Source organism: Vulpes lagopus, chromosome 19 (assembly GCF_018345385.1).
Source record: "Vulpes lagopus strain Blue_001 chromosome 19, ASM1834538v1, whole genome shotgun sequence".
NCBI lineage: Eukaryota > Metazoa > Chordata > Mammalia > Carnivora > Canidae > Vulpes > Vulpes lagopus.
The window spans coordinates 18,646,196-18,659,971 of NC_054842.1; positions in this window are offsets into that span (position 1 = coordinate 18,646,196).

Sequence of the window (13,776 nt, forward strand, 5' to 3'; positions counted from 1 at the left end):
AGCAAATATGTTGTAGGCACTTTCTATGCACCAGACATTGATGTATACACATGCGATGCTTCAGCGAACAAAACAAAGAACACTACTGTCAGAAAGCTTATAAACTTTTAGCAGAAACAAATGTATAAGCAACAGATGAAATATATAAATAAAGTATAAGATACGTTAGAAGGTGACTATTGTCTTGGTGGTAACATTTGAGCAATGACTTGAAGGAGGTGAGAGAATTGGTCATGTAGGTATCTGGGAGAAGAGCACTGAAATTAAAATGGAACAACCAGTGCAATGCCAGGTGAATTGATGGGTCTGAAAAGAGATAATCAGGGCCAGAGTAGAGTGAGCAGAAGTGGATGCAGATTATTTAGAAGCTGGTAAGCCATTGTAAGGACTTCAATACTTAATTTTGAGTAGTACAGGTATGATAGGAAGGGTTTAAACAGAGAGGAGTCATTTGACATGTTCTGGGCCCATTTTAAAGGGGTTATTCTGGCTGCTGAGTTGAGAATATGTCATAGGGAAGCAAGTACACAAACAGGGACACTTGTGAAGAAGCTATTGCAGTGATATGTAGAGATGATGGTCACATGGACCATGGTAAGCAGGGGCCTGGGAAATGGCAAGAAACAGATAGATTCCAGCTATATTTTAAGGCAATAGAGGTCAGAGATTTGCCCCAGTGAAGGTCTGCTTACCTCCACCCATTTACAAATGCCATGATGTCCAATTGGTAAAGATAAATATGAATAATTTCGTAAAATTACAGGGTGGGCCTTGCCCTATTCAAAGAAGCATTGGCCCTACTCTACTGCTGATTTTTATTCAGAATTACAAAATTTGGCCTGTCTGTTAAGATGACCAAAATATAGTTGTTATGTGCTGACCCATGAAGGTACATACTACCCTTAAACAGTGTGTGTTATGAACTTGGATCAAGTCAAGCCCCCAGTTCTAACCACTAATTTTTAGGCAATACAAAGGATACAAGAACATGTTAAATAAAACCATAGATCTGCAACCAGAAGAATACAAATGCATAAAATTCTATAAAACAAATGATCTGTTTCTTTAACAGATAAATTGCAAGGGGAAAAGAGAGGAAAGAGACTGACTCCTTTAGATTGAAAATGACTTAAGAGCCACATCTTCTAAATGTATTAACCTCATTTGGATATCATTTTTCAATAAATCCTTATTTTTAAAAGTTTATGACTTATTCTGGAAATTTTTAACACCAATTTGATATTTGATAATATTAACACACTATTGTTAAAGCTTTTAGTTGTGAAAAATGGATCGTTATGTTCTTAAAAGAAAAAGAGAGTATCCTTGTTTTTAGAGTAGAAGTTGACAGTTTCTTAAAAGAGTCAGATAGAAAATATTTTAAGTTTGTGTATCAAACAGTCTGTCACAACTACTGAACTCCACTAATTAGCACAAAAACAACCATTCACAATAAGTAAATGAATAGGCATCACTCTTGTTGAGGAGGAAAATCTTTTCCTCTACCCTCTTAGATTCACTTGTTGGGGGAGTGTGAGTTAAACTGATTGAAAAACAGACCAGGAAAGACATATTTTTATTCATGTACATGCATAAGAGTTCACACACATAAAAAGTGATTAGAAATGGGGACTTCTATACCACCTTAATAAGAGAAGGAGGGGACAAAGGACACTTCTGGGAAACCAAATGACTTTTAGGGAAGATAAATGGGCCCTTAGGAAAATAGATGACAGATATGATCGTTTTGTGACAATGTCTGTTTAGATGTGGTTCCAACTTCTTTGTGATAAGAATCAATCTTTCAAAGTCCTGAAATTCCTTTGGGAAGGGATTTATGACAATTGAGTTCTTTTGGGAGACTCTGCTCTTAGGCAGATAAGGGAGTAGATAGAAGAAAAGCCTATTCTCAAATGACTTCAGCTCAAAATAATCTTTATGCCACAAAATAACTTTTCACTATATTCCAATTAAACTTTACTGTAAAACAGACATTGGGCTGTAATTCGCTACCTCTATGTTAGAGATACATTTGGAATATTTATACATGAAATAATATGATGTATGAAATCTGTTTGAAAATCATCAAGCAGGGGGAAGTGAATGGACATCTAGGTAAAACAAGATTGCCTATAAACAGATATCTGCTGGTGAGTACATAAAAGTTTATTATACTTCCCTATACATTTTTTTAAATATTTTTACTATTTCCCATCATAAAGGTTTAATAAAAGTAAAACAGAAGCAAAACAAAAAGCAAACAAAACAAAACACAGTAATACTTAAGATTTTGAATTTATCACTATTATTGAACACATTATACTCCAGGAACAGCGCTAACCACTTTATATGTACTAACTTATTTAATATTCAAAACAACCTGAACAAGTAGATACTATTATAATTCCCATTTTACAGATGAGGAGCACGAGATACAAAAAGGTTAAGTAAATAGCCAAAGTCACAGAGCTCATAAAAGATCAGAACCTGTATCTGCCCCAGGCAGGCTGGCTCCAGAGCCGAGTCTCCTAAAATACTACACAAGTCACTTATTAGGTATAAGACGCTTATAGATTTGTAGAATTCTCTTTCTGTTCTCTGCTAACAATGACTCTTTTCTAGTTAATATGCTGCTCCAGTAATGTCTAGTCTGGGAGGATTACCTCCTGGATCTTTGCATTCTACATTATTATTCATTCATCTCTCTGAACTGCAATATGATAACTAAGCTTAGTTATTAAAATAATCTAAATCCTTCTGTCTCTGAATGCATTTTTTATCAACCTTCTCCCTCTTGCTTTCATCCAAAATACAACAACAAAAAAAATCTTCTTGAGAAAAAAGACCCAATGGCTTGTATAAAACATGAGCATTTGAGTCCTGTTAATCTCAAGTATACAATTTTAACCAGGCAGGCATAGATTCGGGTCAGGAGCCAGTATTTTCAACCATCACTGTGTACAAAGGATTTCACATCAGCAGTATTAGCATAATCTTTAAATAGACATCAAAAAACAAAACCCAAGCTACAAGGAACCTTGAGAGGTCATCTAATCCCCCCTGCTGCTAGAAAGGGGTGGGCCTGAGCCAGCCAAGAGAGGCAACCTTTCATCCCTTCACCAGGAATTTCATAAGCTTCTTTGTTAACATTTCTATGCTTTAAAACGCTTATTTTAGGGAAAATTCCTGAAGTCTGGATATGGTGCTTTTTACCTTGACAAAGCTTTTCTCCATTTAATAATAGGTCTCAAGAATGACACTATGATAATAGTAAATATATATATAGTATAAAAATAATGATAAAATCCAAAAGCAATTGAATTTTCTGGACATAGCAACAAATCTCCTGGAGAATTCATTAATATGGAAAAGATCATACTGTCTCTTAACATATAAGCTGCTTATATAATGCTTATATGATATATACAGATGCTTACATTCAGTGTATTATTGATCAACCTATTTAAGGCTCAAAATCACTGTTGCACAAGTAGTATTACTGATCCATTTACAGATGAGAACACCAAGGCCTAGCAGCAGTGATTTCAATCTAGGTCTACTGAGGCCAATCTCCCACTCTGCCCACCATCCTACTCTTGGAAAGCAAGGAGATCTTCAGGTGGTTGTTTACCACCAGACCATGGTTAACAGAGCTTGGCTAGGGTAGAATTAAGGAGTGAAAGGAAAAAGGAAATTCTCATATGCTGTTTGCTAAAGTCAGGCCAGACCAAAATGGCAACATACACTTCAGTTACTTTGAGGTTATAAAATATTACTAGCCAGTGGTGAGGGGTGTGGAGAAAGGGTTGACTTATATTCTTTCATATTCCTTTAATTTTTAAAAATGAGCATATATTGGGGTGCCCGGGTAGCTTAATCAATTAGGAGTCTGACTCGATTTCAGCTCAAGTCATGATCTCAGGATTGTAAGATGGAGCCCCACACCAGGCTCTGTGCTTGGCTGTATAGCCTGCTGAAGATTCTCTCTCTCCCTCTGCCCCTCCCCTGCCCTGCACTTGCTCGCTGCTTTTTCTCTCTAGCTCTCACTCTCTAAAAAAAAAAAATGTGGGCATATATCACATACCGTCTGTGGTATCTGAAAAATATATCATCAGTGTTTTTACCTATAAATTAACAGATCCTTCCCCTAAAATACAACGATGAATTTTAAAATTCTAAATAAAGATATACAAATATTGTACATGGAAAGAGCAGAATACTTACACTTAGAGAAGGATTATTTTGATTTTCTAGTTGGGATTTGATTATCAGACTTTTTTTTTTTTTATCATACTTTAAACATTCTAATTTAATCTACCAATATCTGCAAAACCCAAATAGGCCACATCATTGTTCTTTTCCAAACAGACAAAAGAAGATGTTCAATAATTTTTCCATCGTTCCTTTCCCCAATTCAAAACAGGATCCAAAAGAGTTATATTCACCACTTTCTGTATGATTTCTCCTAGTAGGTAGCTTCAACCCTTGCTCTTTAGGCAGGTGGTATATACCTGAGGTTAAGAAGATGATCTTTGGGTTCAGAAGATTCTCTTGAGCCCCTGCTCTGCCACGTTTTGACTGTGTAACTTTAGGCCAAGTTTTTAGTTTCATGGAATTTCAGGTTCTTTTTTAAAAAAAGATTTTATTTATTTATTCATGAGAGACGCAGAGAAAGAGAGAAAGAGGCAGAGACACAGGCAGAGAGAGAAGCAGGCTCCACGCAAGAAGCCCAACGTGGGACTTGACCCCGGGGTCTCAAGGATCTCGCCCCGGGGCTGAAGGTGGCGCTAAACCCCTGAGCCACCCGGGCTGCCCTGTGATGAGGATTAAATGAAAATATATTAAGAAAGGCTTTTGAAACAACATGTGGCATATTAAGCATTAGCTATTGTTCTCATAATAATAATAATAATTATTATTATTATATAATATAATTATATATGGTTATATATAATATTAATTATATGATACTAATATTATATGATAATTATTATATATTATGTAATAATTTTTTTATTATTATTACTCTGGAACCAAAATCCAGCTTTCTAAGGTTATACTGCAAAGTTTCTGGACACTTTACCGATCCAGAAAGATTATATGGCTAAACATTTCAAAGAATGGGCTCCCTTGAAGAGTTAGGACAAGAACTGTAAAAATATAGCCCATTGACCAAATCTGCCCCCATCTCAGCCAAATCCTGCCACACCTACCCGCTCATTCATGCATTGTCCATGGCTCCTTTTGAACTATAAGGGGAAGGTTGAGAAGCTGTAATTGAGACCATATGACACACAAAGCCAAAAATATTCTCTATCCAGCCCTTTACAGAAAAAAATGCGTTGAACCCTGAGTTAAAGGTATTTTTGCTCAAGACAGCATATTTAGTTTCTTACAATTCAAGATAACATTACTTGTGAGCAATTCTAAAGAACTACCTAGATAACCATGAGCTTTCCTATTTGATCCCAAACATCAAAGCTGAATCTTGAGTAACTAAACAAAGAAAAATCATGACAGCTTCCACTAATTATGGTCTTGAGGTCCATCCCATCTACTTACCCTAAATGTGCAACTTTTGCCTTAATAACAACTCTTTTGGTTTCCTAAGACCATGGATGAATGGCTCTTCCTCATTACTTTTCTGGAACAAAGGTATTTTTAGTCACTGATGGGACTAATATATTTGTTTTTATATATGTGTTTGTGTAGATTAGTGTGTGACACCTGTGTGTGCCACACACTTTGCTGGATTCTGGAAATACAATTTTGACAGAGGCAGGGGGATACCATTTTTGTTCCAAGGATTGATAAGATTTTTTTTTCCATAAAGCTTATATTCTAACAGAGATTTTTTTAAAGCCCAGAAAGTATATTGTTAAAAGGGGATCATTTCTGATAGTAACAAGAGATAAAAAGAAATACCATAGGGCTCTGGGTTGAAGAGGGATTAGTAAGGAAGAGAGGGGGCCACTTTAGATTGGATGACCAACGAATACCTCTCCCAAGAAGAGGCATTGGTGATGATACCTGAATAACAAGAGGAAGCCAATTTGCATATAAATCTTTTAAAAATGTTCCAGGACAAGGGAAGAGCAAGCATAAAAGCAGAATTGAGCACTGCACATTTTAGAAAGAGAAAAAATATCAGTGTGGCTTGAACGTAAGTAGTATGAGGTGAGATTGGATAGGGATTTCAGGGCCAAATCACAAAGGGACTCAGGCCTTGGTAAGGTGTTTGAATTGCATCCTACATCAAATGGGAAGCCATGGGAAGGTTTTCAGCAGAGAAATGACATGATCTGATTTATATCATACAAAGATCAGTTTGGCAGCTATGACAAATGTGAATAGTGTTTGGGAAGCATTAGAGAGCAGAAGCAGGGAGACCACAAAGTTGGCTCTTGTTATTTTGGGGGAGAGATGATAGCAGTGATGGATATGAAGAGCAGTGACTACTCAAGGTATATATTGGGTATATAATCAGTTGGAATTGCTGAAGGATTAGAAATGGGAAAGCAAAAAAGGGGAATCGAGGCCGACTCTTACTAGTCTTGTAGTCTAAGCAACCAGGTAATTGATATAGCAATTTTCAAAATGTACTGATTTGTTCACTCAGCAAATGTTTATTGAGGACATACTTTGTGTCAGGTGCTATTCTAGGCACCAGGAACTCTAGCAATAAAATAAGCAGCAAAAATTCCTGCTCTGGCAAAATTTATGTTCTAGAAGGGAACAGAGAATGCAGAGCATTAAGGGAGAAGCAAAGAATCTGAGGAGGAAGATTCTGAGAATCAGATCCTCCTGATTCTGTCTTCTAAATATTTCTTGTAGTAATTCCAGTTGAAAAAGATGGCAGCTGCATTAAAGCCACATTCACCTTGTTAAATTAATTAAATGAGGAGGCTATTAGCCTGAGGTGGCTCCAATATTGTGGCAGCTGATGTAAACAAACCAAAATCTAAGCCTGTCTATGCCTCAAAGTTATTAAATAGAAACCTAAGGACAATGAATCACAAACAGCCAGCTAGGATTTAAGCTATAGCCAATCAAAAATTGCTTTACTTTACTGCTGCCTTTTCTCTATAAAATCTCTCCCTGGGCTCTTGCTGGTGGAATGCTCCTAACCATGTCTGGTTTGTTACTGGCCAATTTGAAACAATATATTTTCAGATAAACTCTGAAAATGTTTAGTATGCCTCATTTTTATCTTTTAACTAGGAGTAGATTTGAAAGACATTGGTGAGGGGAAGTCCTCCCAAAGGGCAGAGCTGCAAACAACTCAACTGGCCATCTACTTTGTACAAAAGAAGCTCAAGAAGTGAGAATATACAAAGATTCCTAGAAAGTAGCCAAAGTCTGGAAAGAAAAAGAAAGAACAGAGATAAGAATATCTGGTACAGAGTCATGCAGATGGACAGATAGACACTTAGTTGAAGAATAATAACAGTTATAGACTTTTGTATCACACATACCCACCAGAAAACATCCACTGCCATATAGGAACTGAACAACCAAGTAGACAAAGGGACTCTGCCGACTGACATTAGTCAGCCTTGTCATTAACCACCTCAGAACTTGCATGAAAGACCCATGAATGAAGTAGTCACAGTGGCAGAAATGGAGGCTACATATGGGCCACCAATATGGACTCCCACTTACCAGATGGACCTAGCTAATTTACTCTGCCTCCATTTACTAATTTAGCTACAGCAGCGCCCCCTTGTCTGCAGGGGATGCCTTCCAAAATCCCCAGTGGATGCCTGAAACTACAGATAGTGCGGAACCCTATATGTACTATGTTTTTTCCTATACATACCTATGATAGAGCTTAATTTATAAATTAGGCACAATGAGAGATTGACAATTATAATATAACAATTATAACAATATGCTGTAATAAAAGTTATGTGAGTGTGTGCTTTCAAAATACCGTATTGCCCTGTACTCACCCTTCTTGTGATGATGGGAGATGCAAAATGGCTACATGAGGAGATGACATGAGGCGAATGTTGCCAGCGCTGTGACCAAGCACTGAGCTCTTACTGACTTTCTGACCACCCATCAGGAAGATGACTGGCTTCTAGAATTGGGTGAGGGTAAGGAATTTAAACCACGGAAAGCCAAACTGCAGGTAAGGGAGATCTTCTGTACCGTTGCCTCTGAAAGTCCACATAGCTCTGAAGGAAGCATCTGTGTTTCATCGTCATAGGTATAGATACCTACTGCAGGAGTGGGTGCACCTTTCCTGCCCACAGAGCCTCAACCAGCACCACGATCTGCAGGCTCGTGGAATATCTGACCTGTAGGCATGGAGCCCCGCACAGCACAGCATCTGAATGGTGCTTCACAAACTCCGAAGCTCCCCTGACAAAACCTGAAACTGGTACCTTTCCACCAGAGGGCAAAGAAAGACAAGAAAGAGGCTGGTCACCCCTGATTGGTAGGTGGCTGTTTTAACAAGGAAGAGAACTTTATGACACCTGTTTCCAGTGGATCTCTACATGAATAGATCTCTGCATCCGCTACAAGAATCCTCAAAGTTTAGGGGTGCCTACGTGGCTTAGCTGGTTGGGCATCTGCCTTTGGCTGGGGTCATGATCCCAGGGTGCTGGGACTGAGCTCTGCATCGGGCTCTCTGCTTAGTGGGGAGTCTGCTTCTCCCTCTCCCTCTGTGTGCCGCTCAGCCTGCTTGTGCCCTTTCTCTCTCAAATAAATAAATAAATAAAAATCTTTAAAAAAAAAGAATCTTTAGAGCTTATATAGAGACCTTAATGAGGTTCAGTCATGTAACCGCACACATTGCTCACTCAAGGCTGTGTCCTTTAAATTGCCTCCCTCTATAGAAACTGAGAGCTGACTGTACATTTCAAGGACAGGGAAGGGTGTCAGAAGCTTCTAATTGCCTGGGTCTAGCCCGAGGGTCAACTGGTGTTTCTGTCCTCTGCATGACCTCCTCCGACACTTTACCCCTGGTGACCCGTCTTTCCAATCTTACATGGCCCCACCCCCACCCCAGCCTCTTCTGCAAATTACTTTGAGCAGGCAACAAGGAGTTTCACTGGGATGGAGGTGATTCATTTGACGACTACCTGGCTGCATTGGAGGCAGATACCGTAACAATGTAAGAGAACACAGATTAAGAGAACGATTCCCAAAATAAAGAACAAGTTTTTCCACCAAGACCCCATGATCCAAACCACCAATTTATTAACTCACCTAAGAAGAATGTCAGATCATTCAGAACATTCAGTTGTATCCTGACGTGACTCTGCTCATACATTAGAGTTATCAGGTATGAACACACAGCATTCTCTTGAGTAAATGGCATAGGTTACTTCTTTTTTTTTTTTTAAAGATTTTATTTATTTATTTATTCATGAGAGACACAGAGAGAAGCAGAGACACAGGCAGAGGGAGAAGCAGGCTCCATGCAGGGACCCTGATGGGGGACTCGATCCCGGAACTCCAGGATGATACCCTGGGCTGAAGGCGGCGCTAAACTGCTGAGCCACCAGGGCTGCCCAGCATAGGTGACTTCTTGCAAGTCAGCAATAACATTCAAGGCCATCCTTCTTTGGAGAATAGGTTTTCTCATTAGAGACATTTCAGTGTTCACTAAGGATAGGCTTCGTTGGCTATCACTTAAGTCTTCCTAGGTGAACTCAGTAAGGCCTTCTATGTGAGCTATAACGTCCTCCAGGCCAATGGTGGGAACAAAGACAATGGCCAAATGATTGTACTGGTGGAAAACAGAATGTGTCCTTCTGGCCTAGAGGAGAGTGAGGTTGGCAACATTAGGAATTTGACCTGGCTGTAATCCCATACATGTTTCCTGGGGGAAGCAACACTGTCAGGCATGAGGAGATGAACTGGGGGTTGGATGTGCCAGACCAGGACCTCTATCTTCTCCTCATGCTTTGCTTCATTCCAGGTATAGTACATTTCAAAGGTCCAGCTTTCTGCAGAACAACTGAATCCCAGTAGAGATTAAGTAGTTCCTCCTCACCCAAGGGTGCAAAGTAATTATTATTCATCCATTCTAGTGAAGCATCCCATTGGAAATTCCCATAGGTGACACCTTTCCCAGGCATCATAGGACTTGGTATTCTCAGCAGCACAGCACTTTGATCCATGGTGACAATTGAGGGGAAAGGGGACTATTTCCCACAATTCTCATACCTTTGTGGTATTGGGTATCTCAGTAGAGTACTCAGTCTGGTATATGGAGCAGTAAGTGCTACTGGCTGATCATTCAAATGTGTTAAAACATGGGATAGTTCCTTAACCTACCCAGCAATGTGGCTTTATCCTTTAGTAATTTAATTTAGTTCTTGCAGGTTATAGGGAAGATGGAACCTCCATTCAAAGTCATACTCTTTTGCCCAGTTTTGTTCATCGTAATGTTTGAAATGTGATCCCTGACCACAGTCTATTTGATGAGGTATCTACATGGTACTCTGCTTCTCTAATCCCCTAATCCCCTAATGGTGGCAACATGGCTTGTGTGGTGACAGAGGAATACTTGAGTTAGGCCAGATAGTGCCCACACAAACCAAGGCATATTTAGAACATTCACTTGGAGGGACAGGGCCAGGGTCATCAACTTGCCAATCCCTCATCGGTTGGAACTCCATTGAATGGCTCTAGAGTGTTTTGGCAATTGCCTTGGGCATTGTATAGAACACACAAGACATGTTACTTCACTAACCAAGTCACTGTATTTCGAGGGCAATTTGGCATCCTTGGCAATATCCCATTCCACCTGGGCACTAAGGTGGGTCTACTAAAGTATATGAGGGCCAGTATAGAGAAATGGCATCAACTTCCTGATTGCCAGGAGGTGTCAATGCCTTATGAGCTGGGATGTAGAAGGCAGTGAGAAATGTCTCAGCTCTTGCAGGTGAACTTAAATGTCTTTCCACATATCCTGACCTCACAAGGGCTAATTCATTATCATCCACCTCTCAATTTCCCACTGGTTTAAGCCATTGGGATAATCCCTTTAGAAAAGTCCAACTGAGGGTCCAACAAAGGGTTAATGTCCAGGGCTCATGAGTGATCATCAACCAAAATGCTCTGAGTTCAACTCACTGGCTGCTATGGTTCCTTCCTGTTACAAGGAAGACAGATTCTTATTCGACTTTTGCAAATAACTATATGGACATGAAAATAAGAATACACACTAAGAGTTTCCAAATTCTGGAGGGATCAGATAAAGAGGAAAAGATAAATGTTTCAACTTTGTTGGGTTATTTTATGTTTTATTTTTCCAGACTTAAGAAAACCTTTTTCAGGATGCCTGGGTGGTTCAGTGGTTAAGCGTCTGCCTTTGGCTCAGGGTGTAATCCCGAGTCAGGGGATCGAGTCCCACATCAGGCTTCCTGCATGGAGTCTACTCCTCCCTCTTCCTATGTCTCTGCCTCTCTCTTTCTCTCTTTCTCTTTCTGTCTCTTTCTCTCTGTGTCTGTCTCTCATGAATAAATAAAAAATCTTAAAAAAAAAAATCTTTTTCTTTCTCTGTTTTCTTAAGCTATAAGCAATTTGCCAACATACACCTTCATGAACAATTCCCAATAAAAAGTCATGGAAATTATAGTCATCCTTATCAGTTTTTCCATTAGAATTCTGTAAATTCTTATTCAGTCCAGAGGTATGATCTCAGTTATCAGACACCTGTACTTGTCAGTCTGTTCCATGAATCTCCTTGAAGATGAAGTACTTTTGCAGGAACACCTTTGCAAGGGCATCAGAGCACAACAATAACTATCTGTAAATGACAAAAGACTTAAAAGTAGCTATGGCTAAAGATCTGGTAAGAGTTCATTACAATGTGATTAACATGGAAATTTGGTTATTCCTAAGACACATATCCTCTCTTTTTAAAAAAAAAAGCTTTTATTTATTTATTCATGAGAGACACAGAAAGAGAGACAGAGACATAGGCAGAGGGAGAAGCAGGCTCCATGCAGGAAGCCCCATGTGGGACTCGATTCTGGGTTTCCAGGATCACACCCTGAGCCAAAGGCAGGCACTAAACAGCTGAGCCATCACGCATCCTGACACATCCTCTTGATGACTCCTCCGATACTGAGCAGGGGGCTTCCTGCATAGAAAAGGAGATGGACCATGGGAGCAAGTCAAAGACATGGGATCTAGGAGTTGTATCATGTCACACCATCTGGAAGCAGCCAGCCTCAAAGAATGCTGGAACAGCCTTCCAAAGGCAAACCTGAATCAGCAGCTCAGAAGCAATATTCTGAATGTGGTGCCATCCTCAGGTTATGGTATATGCTTAAATCAAAGACTTCTGTATGGGGCTAAGTCCCCAATAAGAAGAACACAAACAGTGTGGGGAACAGGAGCGGCCCCACTTAACAACACTCTCAATGATCCAATCACAACAGGCAATTTTGTGCTTCCCATCCTTATAACTCTGGGCTCTGCAGTGTTAAAAGTTCTGGTTTCCAATGGGTATACATCCTCTTGGCAGGAAACACAGAAAGTGTCTCATTAAACAACAAACTGTAGTTATCACTAGGACACTATGGACTCCTTATGCCCAGAGCCCAGAAAGTCAACATACTGGCTGTGGTATTTGACCCTAATAAGCTGAAGAAAGTGGCACTGCTTTCTTTACAAGGAGGACAGAGAGAATATGTGTGGAATCTAGGTGGTGTACTTGGGTGCCTTCTGGTATTTCCTTGCCTCCTGATGCCAGTGTTGTAAATACAAACAGCAACTGCCATCTGAAAAAGTTGTGATATGATTGCCTAGGCCCCAGGCTATCGAGAATGAAGGTTTGAGTCACACCACCAGGGGAGCCAGCAAGTCCTGCCTGAGGACGAGGGGAATTTAGGATGAATAGCAGATTAGAGGGAGGCTGAAGGCCAATGTGACCCTGAAACCTACCGCAGCATTAGGAGCTACTATGTGTCCTACTAAGCTTCCTCTTCTATGAAAACTGGTTAAGCTATTATGTTCACGTGTCATCCTCTGATGCTGAAATCTGAAGTCCACAGGGCAGGCAGTTGTAAAGGGAAGATGGATATAAAGTTTCAATAACAAGCTGGAACCCACAACCACAAAAAGGAACTGAAACCACTCAGACCTTGCTGCTTCTGATATTGATGGTATGGGGCAAAGCTGGGGCCCTTCACTGTCATGGCACTAGACACATACTTGGTCCAGGAGTCATGGAAACCGAAGGAAGATCCAGCAGAAGGGGAAGAAGTTGCTGGCTCAGCCACTGCCTTCTCATCAAGGTGATCCAGCAAAGCCCCAACATGTATCTGCTACAAAGTGGCTGCTACCCTCCAAATCTCCCACAAGAATCTCTTATGGCTGGTACTAACCAAAAACATAAAGAGAATTCTAGGAAAGGTAGCTCAGCCTAGCCAAGTTGACACCTTACAAAACCATCATAACCTTACCTTAAATGACTTCCTATTACTTTTATACTCTTAAAAAAACTTGCAAGATTCTTGGGACCTAACATCTGCCAGACGTTCTGGCTTTATCTCTTATCCTCCCACACACACACCCCATCTCAGGCTATATGTATTTATGTTTAGTACAAACGTTCTAAATTTTCTAATCTTTCCACACTGTTCCTTGTGGCTGGAATATTCTTCCTTCCTTTCTTCTCTTTCCCTTAACCTGGCTGAAACCTATTCACCCGAATAGGTGAATGGGCTCAGCTTCTTTTTGGAAACCTTCCCTGACACATCTCTTTATCATTGGTGGCCAGTACAAAATCAGGTCCGTAGTTAGCAT